The sequence below is a fragment of the Rhinoderma darwinii genome, chromosome 4 (assembly GCF_050947455.1).
Source record: "Rhinoderma darwinii isolate aRhiDar2 chromosome 4, aRhiDar2.hap1, whole genome shotgun sequence".
NCBI classification, from domain to species: Eukaryota; Metazoa; Chordata; class Amphibia; order Anura; family Rhinodermatidae; genus Rhinoderma; species Rhinoderma darwinii.
The window spans coordinates 347943593-347953777 of NC_134690.1; positions in this window are offsets into that span (position 1 = coordinate 347943593).

The following is a 10185-nucleotide window of genomic DNA, read 5'->3' on the forward strand; positions in this document are numbered from 1 at the left end:
CTCCTAACTTTGTGAAAAAAGATCGTTTTTTTAAATAAAAAGCATTACTGTCACCTACATTACAGCGCCGATCTCCTTATGTAGGAGATAGGGCACTTATAATGTGGTGACAGAGTCTCTTTAAGTCTGGACTGAGCTCGTGAGCACACCCTGGTGATCATAGTGGAGCAGGACGGCCGTATGTGCAGACATCTCTTGAGAGAAGGGCGTCGACTGGATGGAAGGAGTTCGTGGTCAGCGACCACGGACGTTACACGTTGTTTGTGCATATGATGCAAAATTTGAGCGTAGCTATAGAGGTCGCAGCGGTCGCAATTGCCCACGGCCCCCCGCACCACATCAATAAAAAGTTACTATAGTAACTCGGGCCGCGGGCCCCTGTTACTATAGTAACATACTTTACTTACCTTCCTGGTTCCGGATCGCAGCGGAGGTCCTGACGTCAAGCGCTGTGCGCAGCGCATGACGTCACAGTGCTATGCGCCGCGCACAGCATCGAGACGACAGAACTCCCGCCGCGGCCGAAGAGGAAGGTAAGGTTAGCCCTGACTGGCGGGGTCCGACTCCCGGGACCCGCCAATCAGCTGTTTTGAAGGGGCCGCAGCACTCGTACGAGAGCTGCTCCCCTTCATTCCTGTCACTTCATTCCGGTCACACTGTGAATCCGTGTCGGCGATTCACAGTGTGGGCGAGTAGTGAAATGAAGGGGAAGCAGCTCTCGTACGAGTGCTGCGGCCCCTTCAAAACAGCTGATTTGCGGGTCCCGAGAGACACATCAGCTATTGATGGCCTATCCTGAGGATAGGCCATCAATGTTTAGGGACTGTACAACCCCTAAGCCTACGATGTAGCAGGCTTAGGGGGCCCATGAGACAGGATCACAAATTGTGTGATCCTGTCTGCTGGGCCCTGTATCTAAGCCAATCACATGGTAGGCTTAGATACATGGCCCATGCGTGATCCTGTCTGCTGGGCCCTGTATCTAAGCCAATCACATGGTAGGCTTAGATACATGGCCCATGTGTGATCCTGTCTGCTGTGCCCTGTATCTAAGCCAATCACATGGTAGGCTTAGATACATGGCCCATGTGTGATCCTGTCTGATGGGCCCTGTATATAAGCCTACCACACTGTAGGTTTAGATACAGGGCCCCAGCACACAGTAATCTTATACTGTATAAGATCACTGTCTGCTGGACCATGTATCTAAGCCTACGTTGTGGTAGGCTTAGATACAGGGTCCCACAGACAGTATCACACATGGGCCCTGTATCTAAGCCTAACACATGTGTTACTAATCATTTTTTGTGTGTTTTCTTACAGGTTCGGTCGTTGGACTACGTCGGATTCCAGGACTACTTCGATGACAGCTTTTATCAATAAAATGGTTAATGAGGGTTGTGTGGGTTTTTTTTTTATTTCAATAAAATATTTTTTCTATGTCTTTGTGGTTTTTTTTAAACTATATTACTACCGCCTTAGTAATGGCCGCCGGCTGATTGACAGCATCCATTGCTAAGGCGGGGCTTAGTGTTAGCCGATGCAGAGGCGAACACTAACCCCCTTTATTACCCCGGTACCCACCGCCACCAGGGGTGCTGGGAAGAGCCGGGTACGTTCCAGTACCTGACCATCTGTAGTGATGGTCGGCCACTGGGGTGGCCGCAGGCTGGTATTATCAGGAGGGGAAAGGCCAAAAACAGTGGCCCTTCCTACCCTGGTGATGCTAGGCTGCTGCTGCTTTATTGTATCTGGCTGGTTATGAAAAATGGGGGGGACACCACGTCATTTAAAAAAAAATAATAATAATAATAATTGGAAAGAACGATGTGGGGTCCCCCCCAATTTTCATAACCAGCCAGATACAGCGCAGCAGGCAGCATTACAAGGGTGGGAAGGGCCACTGTTTTTGGCCTTCCCCAGCCTAATACTACCAGCCTGCGGCCACCCCGGTGCCTGCCCGTCACTACAGATGGTCGGGTACTGGTTCGTACCCGGCTCTTCCCAGCACTCCTGGTGGCGGTGGGTAACGGGGTAATAATGGGGGTTAGTGTAACCTCTGCACCTGCTAACATTAAGCCCCGCCTTAGTAATGGAGGTTGTCAATCAGCCAGCGGCCATTACTAAGGCGGTGATAATAAAGTTTAAAAAGATACAACCACATATAAAAAATATTTTATTGAAATAAAAAAACAACCCTCATTAACCATTTTATTGAGAATTAAAAAAACGCCGTCATTGAAGTCCTCGAATCCGAAGTCTAACATCCGAACCTGTAAAAAAACACAAACACACAAAAATAATCAGTAACACATAAAGAAGCAAAATTATTATTCTTACCTATCCTGGGTCCAGCGCTGGAGCCGCAATGTCAGCGAGCTGGGCCCTGTATCTAATCCAATCATGTGTGATACTGTCTGCTGAGCTGTGTATCTAATCCAATCATGTGTGATACTGTTTGCTGGGCCCTGTATCTAATCATATCTTGTGTGATACTGTCTGCTGGGCCCTATATCTAATCCGATCATGTGTGATACTGTCTGCTGAGCCACTGTATCTAATCCTATCATGTGTGATACTGCCTTCTGAGCCACTGTATCTAATCCTATCATGTGTGGTACTGTCTGCTGAGCCACTGTATCTAATCCTATCATGTGTGATACTGTCTGCTGGGCCACTGTATCTAATCCTATCATGTGTGAAACTGCCTTCTGAGCCACTGTATCTAATCCAATCATGTGTGATACTGTCTGCTGAGCCACTGTATCTAATCCTATCCATAGTTTATAGGGTCGTAGTGCTATAGATATGCTATGCTGTCTCCTATACACACATTTTTTTTGGGCGGACACATATGTATTGGGGCTATTTCCCCTGACATTTTAAGCCCTGAGGGTATGTTCACACGGCAGCGTCTGTTACGGCTGAAATTACGGTGCTGTTTTCAGGAGAAAACAGCACCGTAATTTCAGCCGTAATGGCATGTGCAGGCGTCTTTCGCTGGAGTCCATGGAAAACGGCTCCATTTACGTCTGAAGAAGTGACAGGCACTTCTTTGACGCGGGCGTCTTTTTAACGCGCCGCCTTTTGACAGCGGCGCGTAAAAAAAAATGACCGTTGGCACAGACCATCGTAAGACCCATTCAAATGAATGGGCAGATGTTTGCCAACGCTTTTGACCCGCATTTTCGGACGTAATTCAATGCTAAAACGCCCGAATTACGTCCGTAAATAGGGTGTGTGAACCCAGCCCTAGTGACGCCCCCGGCTGCTAGTGCTGCATTGTTGGGTCACTTAGGAGACCCAGCGATGCAGCTGAAAGCTGCGGACCGTCGGCCATGAGGAGTTTTCGGGGGGGGGGGGCCCAGTAAGCATTTTTGCATCGGGGCCCATGAGCCTTTAGCTACGCCACTGCCTACATTACAGCGCCCATCTCCTTATGTAGGAGATAGGGCACTTATAATGTGGTGACAGAGTCTCTTTAATGCCAAAGAGCTCAATTTTAGTCTCATCTGACCACAGCACCTTCTCCCAATCACTCTCAGAATCATCCAGATGTTCATTTGCAAACTTCAGACGGGCCTGTACATGTGCCTTCTTGAGCAGGGGAACCTTGCGGGCACTGCAGGATTTTAATCCATTACGGCGTAATGTGTTACCAATGGTTTTCTTGGTGACTGTGGTCCCAGCTGCCTTGAGATCATTAACAAGTTCCCCCCGTGTAGTTTTCGGCTGAGCTCTCACCTTCCTCAGGATCAAGGATACCCCACGAGTTGAGATTTTGCATGGAGCCCCAGATCGATGTCGATTGACAGTCATTTTGTATGTCTTCCATTTTCTTACTATTAGGGTATGTGCACACACACTAATTACGTCCGTAATTGACGGACGTATTTCGGCCGCAAGTACCGGACCGAACACAGTGCAGGGAGCCGGGCTTCTAGCATCACACTTATGTACGATGCTAGGAGTCCCTGCCTCTCCGTGGAACTACTGTCCCGTACTGAATACATGATTACAGTACGGGACAGTTGTCCTGCAGAGAGGCAGGGACTCCTAGCATCGTACATAACTATGATGCTAAGAGCCCGGCTCCCTGCACTGTGTTCGGTCCGGTACTTGCGGTCGAAATACGTCCGTCCATTACGGACGTAATTAGTGTGTGTGCACATACCCTTACACCAACAGTTGTCTCCTTCTCACCCAGCGTCTTACTTATGGTTTTGTAGCCCATTCCTGCCTTGTGCAGGTCTATGATCTTGTCCCTGACATCCTTAGAAAGCTCTTTGGTCTTGCCCATGTTGTAGAGGTTAGAGTCAGACTGATTAATTGAGTCTGTGGACAGGAGTCTTTTATACAGGTGACCATGTAAGACAGCTGTCTTTAATGCAGGCACCAAGTTGATTTGGAGCGTGTAACTGGTCTGGAGGAGGCTGAACTCTTAATGGTTGGTAGGGGATCAAATACTTATTTCTCTGTGCACAATGCAAATAAATATATATAATTTTGACTATGTGATTTTCTTTTTTTTTTATATATATATAATCTATCTCTCACTGGTAAAATTAACGTAGCCTAAAAATTCTTGACTGTTCATGTCTTTGACAGTGGGCAAACTTACTAAATCAGCAAGGGATCAAATACTTATTTCCTTCACTGTATGTCACCCATAGGCTCCCGTGTTAAAAAAAGCCGTATACCGTGCGGTATACTCTTTTTTTTGTGGGATCCCTTTGGGATTAAAAAGCGTAAACCACTAACCTTTTCCGGCCTCCAAAAAAAAGTTATACTGACGTAAACCACTTTTGACGTTAAGCGCGTACGTCGGGAGCTTTCCCGACCTACATGCTAAATGTATTGCAAAAACACAATGTGCACAGAGCCTTAACGACAAATTGGTTGTCATCTAGTTCGCCTAAATTCAAGGGGTATTTAAGGCCAAAAATTCTTGATAGATGCAGATGACCTCTCTTTGCCGATTCATGCAGGCCATAAAGACATCATTGAAGTTAGGGAGAGAGACGAGCGTGCACTTGCCATTTCTCAATATTTCTGCTGAGCCAAGCCTACATGTTTATTTTTAATGGAAAGGGGAATAAGCCGTTACCATACCATTCTGGGACCGGCTTAGCTCCTGCAGTAACAAAGGATTGGGCATGCTGAATCCTTTTTTCCTGTGACAGCTGTCGAACATTGATTTAATTGCAAAGTGCTATAAAATTTGAATCAAAGGAACATAATACTAGTACAAAATATTTCAGCTTCTCATTTGAAAAGTCAAGCTGTACCATTAGGCACCTAAGATGCATTAAAAAGACTAAAATATCCGCACCATCTGTGTTGCTGACATTGTATAGTAGAACGTCTCATTATCTGGCCTTCTTTCTCGTAAGTTCATTCTTAATGGTGTTTTTACTGGATTGGTCTAAAGGTAATGGAGATATTTTGTGAACTGTTTCCACATGTTGCCATTTAAACACTCATGTAAATGTGCAAACAGAGGTCTTAGGCAAATATCTCTTCCGCCTTTCTTCCTCACTAAGTATGGGATCCAATGCATTTACAGGGACAGTAAATAGATTGTTTTAATTATATTAGGCTTTTACATCATGAAAATGATTTACAAAGCTGCAGAATAAAGACATATTAAATAACAGCTTTTGTTTGAGTAAGGGCAGTTTTACATGGACAGGTAATCTGCCCGGTAAAGGAGCGCTAATCGACAATACAGCATATTGATCAGCGCTTGTTTACTCCATTCAAATGAAGCAATGATCGGAATGTATGGGGACGAACGATCATTAATACGAAGTTTTTTCTCCAAACATTTGCATCTCGTCGGCAGCACATCCCCTGTTTACACAGGGAGATGCTCTGCCGACTGGTGACTATATTCTTGCTGCCTTCAGTGAATTGATTGGTGCATCCAACGGTGGCAAATCCAGAGTAGTAAAATGTCAGTGTTTCTTAAGTAGGCACTGGGAATACACCGTGTTCCAAATTATTATGAACATTGGATTTAAGTGTCATAAACATTTAATTATTCGTTTTTCAATTAAACTCATGGATGGTATTGTGTCTTAGGGCTCTTTGGATCATTGTAATCAATCTCAGACTCCTGTGATAATTAGTTTGCCAGGTGTGCCCAATCAAAGGAAAACTACTTAAGAAGGACGTTCCACATTATTAAGCAGGCCACAGGTTTCAAGCAATATGGGAAAGAAAAAGGATCTCTCTGCTGCCGAAAAGCGTGAAATAGTGCAATACCTTGGACAAGGTATGAAAACATTGGATATTTCAAGAAAACTTAAGCGTGATCATCGTACTGTGAAAAGATTTGTGGCTGATTCAGAGCACAGACGGGTTCGTTCAGATAAAGGCAAAATGAGGAAGGTTTCTGCCAGACAAATGAATAGGATTAGGAGAGCAGCTGCTAAAATGCCATTGCAAAGCAGCAAACAGGTATTGGAAGCCGCTGGTGCCTCTGGAGTCCCGCGAACCTCAAGGTGTAGGATCCTCCAGAGGTTTGCAAGTGTGCATAAAGCTATTATTCGGCCACCCCTAAACAATGCTCACAAGCAGAAACGGTTGCAGTGGGCTCAGAAATACATGAAGACTAATTTTCAAACCGTGTTGTTTACTGATGAGTGCCGTGCAACCCTGGATGGTCCAGATGGATGGAGTAGTGTATGGTTGGTGAATGGTCACCATGTCCCAACAAGGCTGCGACGTCAGCAAGGAGGTGGCAGAGTCATGTTTTGGGCTGGAATCATGGAGAGAGAGCTGGTAGGCCCCTTTAGGGTCCCTGACGGTGTGAAAATGACCTCTGCAAAGTACGTAGAGTTTATGACTGACCACTTTCTTCCGTGGTACAAAAAGAAGAACCGTGCCTTCCGTAGCAAAATTATCTTCATGCATGACAATGCACCATCTCATGCTGCAAAGAATACCTCTGTGTCATGGCTGCTCTTGGCATAAAAGGAGAGAAACTCATGGTGTGGCCCCCATGTTCCCCTGACTTCAACCCTATTGAGGACCTTTGGAGCATCCTCAAGCAAAATATCTATGAGGGTGGGAGGCAGTTCACATCAAAACAGAAGCTCTGGGAGGCTATTCTGACATCCTGCAAAGATATTCAAGCAGAAACTGTCCAAATACTCACAAATTCAATGGATGCAAGAATTGTGAAGGCGATTTCAAAGAAGGGGTCCTATGTTAACATGTAACTTGGCCTGTTATGTTTTTTTTGATTGAAAGAGCTTTTGATTTCTGTAAATATGACCTCCTGATGCTGCAAACTCAACAAATGACCATTTTAGTTCTCTTTACAATCTCTAAAATGTTTTGATCTCTGTTGTGCATAATAATTTGAAACAGGGCATTTTGAGTTTTTTACTTCTAAAAAAAATCTGTTATCATTAGGAGATTTGTTCAATAAAATTTGCATTATACTCCAACGATTGATGGCTTGAAGATTATACTGAGTGTCATTTGCATCGACTATTTAGGAAAATCAGGGAAAAATAACATTTGCATAATAATTTGGAACGCGGTGTAAATATCATTGTGGTTTTTTTAGGTAAATATTGGAGGGACTGGGGAGAGGAAATAATTTTATGTCTGTCAAACAAACTTTGTTTAAATAGCAATAAAAAAAAATGCACTTTAAAAAAATGTGATCTTTGATTGAATTGCAAAATTATATAGAGAGTATTTGACACTGGAATTAGGCTCCAGTCTGTCAGGTTTTTTTTCTCTTTGAAAGCCATAATAGCATAGTCTGCTGCAATATTCTTTCCTGTAAAACAAACTGATACCTGACAGATCCAATCTGATCTAAGACAATGGATCCGTCATGACCCCAGTAGTAATGTAAGTCGTAATGACGCATTTATGAACTAAGTTTATCTTGCACGTCGGGAAAGCTCACGACGTACACAATAAACGTGTCCATAGGACTCCATTAGCCAGACGGAGGCAAAAAGAGTGTGGTTTTGTCCCCTGTTGTGCTGTTTAACTCGGTATACTTTTTTTGAAGGATGGAATAGCATAGTTGACTACGCTATTGCATGCTAAGGGATCCCGCAAAAAAATAAAACGTACCATGCGCAGTATTCGTTTTTTAACATTGAAGCCTATGGTGACGGATGCCACGGTTAGACATCCGTCACAGGTTTACGTTAAAGGAAGCTCCAGCGACATAACTGTCATATATATATATAGAAAGAGAAAACTTGCACCACTCCAGTATGAAAAAATTGTGTTTTATTCAGTCAAACACACAGCAACGTTTCAATCCTACAATAGGTCCTTTCTCAATCATAGTGACACATATATTAGGGCAGAGATACATTTGCATAATTCATCTCATTAAAACACAAATAAAGTGCATAGTGCAAAAAACATTGACAACAAGTAATTTTAAGGTATTAATCAAAGTTTCAATTTGATACAGAAAGTGCAAGTGCTAATACAAAATATCGTAAACAACAATATAACACACAAAATTCATAAAAAAACTGTTAATTAAGGCCTCATGCACACGACCGTAGTGTTTTTCTGGTCCGCAAATTCCAGGACCGTGTTCCGTGAAATGTCATCCGCAGTTCATCCGTATGTAATCCGCAGTTCATCCGTATGTAATCCGCAAAATGCGGATGAAAAAAAAAAAAGGAAAATTTAAACAGGATGTCAAAAGCTTGGTCCAACCCCTTTAGAAGGTCACATGATCGCTCAGGAGCCATTTCCTTGTGCATTTTTCCAGATCTTTGCTTTGTGCGAGTTCGGACACATTGCGCTGCTGATATAGCTGTGGTTTTTGTGAGTTCCTCACTGCGAAGATGTCTTCTGATGATGTGGACGATGTACTCCTGTACTCGCTCCTCTCCAGGCGATTTGGACAGCAACCACCAATGCTGGACGAAGAACCGAGGAGGAGGAGGAGATATTGGGTTCTAATGTATTTCTGTCGTTTTTTTTAAAAATTATTTATTAATTTAAAAAAAAAAAAAATGTGATTCTTTGCATTCGGCAGAAATGCAAACCAATACCTCATTATGTTTTTCAATAATAATAAATACAAACACATAATTAACTATAAACTTCTTTTATTCTTTGCACAAAACAGTGTCATCAAACAAAAACAAAACTATATAATATTACAAAATTATAAATTGTAAAATGATTGAGAAGGTGCAGGGTCATGATGGGGTCGTGAAACAGCCTCCCCCTGCTGCATGTGCCGATACTGCTGTTGAGAAGGTCCTGGCATGCCATACCCTGGACGATCTTCACTGAATAGTGGCATTGAGGCTTGATATGGTGGCTGCTGGCTGGTTTGAGCGGTTGCTGCAGGTGCTGGAGGGACAGAGCGGAAGGTGCTTCCATCACACCCCCGCCTATGAAACTATGGCATGATGGATTTCACGTGGGTCAGGATGTGTTGCAAAAATTTCGACCACTTCCATTAGGGCTGTTTGGCACCTGATCTGCCTCTCAATTGGCACTCTTTTTAGAATATTTGAAAGAGCGCGACAGAAGGTGCCCTCTTCGGTTTCTGTCGCTCTTTTCTCCAGGTGTTCTAAAACCCGCAAGTCGACCGCCTGCCTTGGCTCTGTACATGTTGGACCTTTATTGGCAGAACGTCGGCGTTTACCTCGGGGTATAATTTCGTCTTCCGGTTCCGTGGCACAGACTGGATTATCCTCTGTTGTATTTTCAGCAGGCACTGGAGTGGAAGTGGACCTAGCAATCCCCAAACCTACGTCAGCCTCTTCTATTTGAGTGGCATCAGAGTCTTCTGCCTCCAGATTATCCTTGGTTCTGTTGGAAAATGAAAACATAATGTTAGGGAATTTTAGTAGTAATTTAACGTCATGTCTACAGCAGGGCAAATACACTATGTAAACATATGCAGCTTATCCGATGGGCTGCCTAGAGGGAATTATGTGCTTGAATAGACCGTATAATTGGCCACACCAACAATACGTACTCTTTTAACATACTCACATGCATCACTACATGCAGGGGCGTAACTAGGAAAGACTGGGCCGCCTAGCAAACTTTTGACTGGGGCCCACCCTACACTGGGTGTCACACAACCCCCCCCCCTTGTAGATAGTGCCTTTTTTACAGCCCCCCCACCCCTGTAGATAACGCCATATAGCGCCCCACTGTAAACTGTAT